Source organism: Sphaeroforma arctica (genome assembly GCF_001186125.1).
Source record: "Sphaeroforma arctica JP610 unplaced genomic scaffold supercont1.32, whole genome shotgun sequence".
Taxonomy (NCBI): Eukaryota; class Ichthyosporea; order Ichthyophonida; genus Sphaeroforma; species Sphaeroforma arctica.
The window spans coordinates 128,846-129,562 of record NW_014040526.1 but is presented as its reverse complement, the minus strand read 5'-3'; positions in this window follow the sequence as shown (position 1 = coordinate 129,562).

Below are 717 nucleotides of genomic sequence, written 5' to 3'. Positions count from 1 at the left end.
ACGGAAGATGTTCCATGGCGCAGGGTCATCATTGATCTGGTTGACCTGCCCACATCCGAGTACACAGGGTTTAATGGAATCGCTAGTACTCGTATCAGGCATGTGCCATAAAAAGGGTGTACCATATAAACCTCAAACGCAAGACGCGAATGAAACGCGCTATAGAAGACTTAAGTTCTTCTTGCGTACTGCATTAACGGAATGATGCAGATGATTGGCCGTACCACCTTAAGTGGGTACAAGCACAAATGAACGAGTGTGCTGATCCGGTTACAGGAACTACACCCGCTCACTATTTTCGTGGCAGATATAGTGAGTTACAAATCCCCTTTAACAAGGACGAGCCTGATCACCATGAAATACTATGGTTAGAGAAGGTACAACGTGTTTATAACGTTGTATATCCTTGTTTGCGAGAAATACGCAATATAGCCTTAGTTAAAAAAGGCAAAATAGATGGAATGCTACCAAAAAGATAGCAGATTATCAGGTTGGAGACAGAGTTAACATCCATCAACGTAATTCCGATGCTACTGTATTAACATCTAAATGGATAGGTCCATATGTAATCTCTGTAGCAGACAATAAAGGTGGAACGTACGAGGTAAATATCCCCGATGGTTCTAGTGCGCTTAAAATAGGCACAGGTCGTATTCCGACTACAGAGATTATACTCGCAAGAAGACATGACTCTAATTCCCCCCTTGTTCGTTCTGA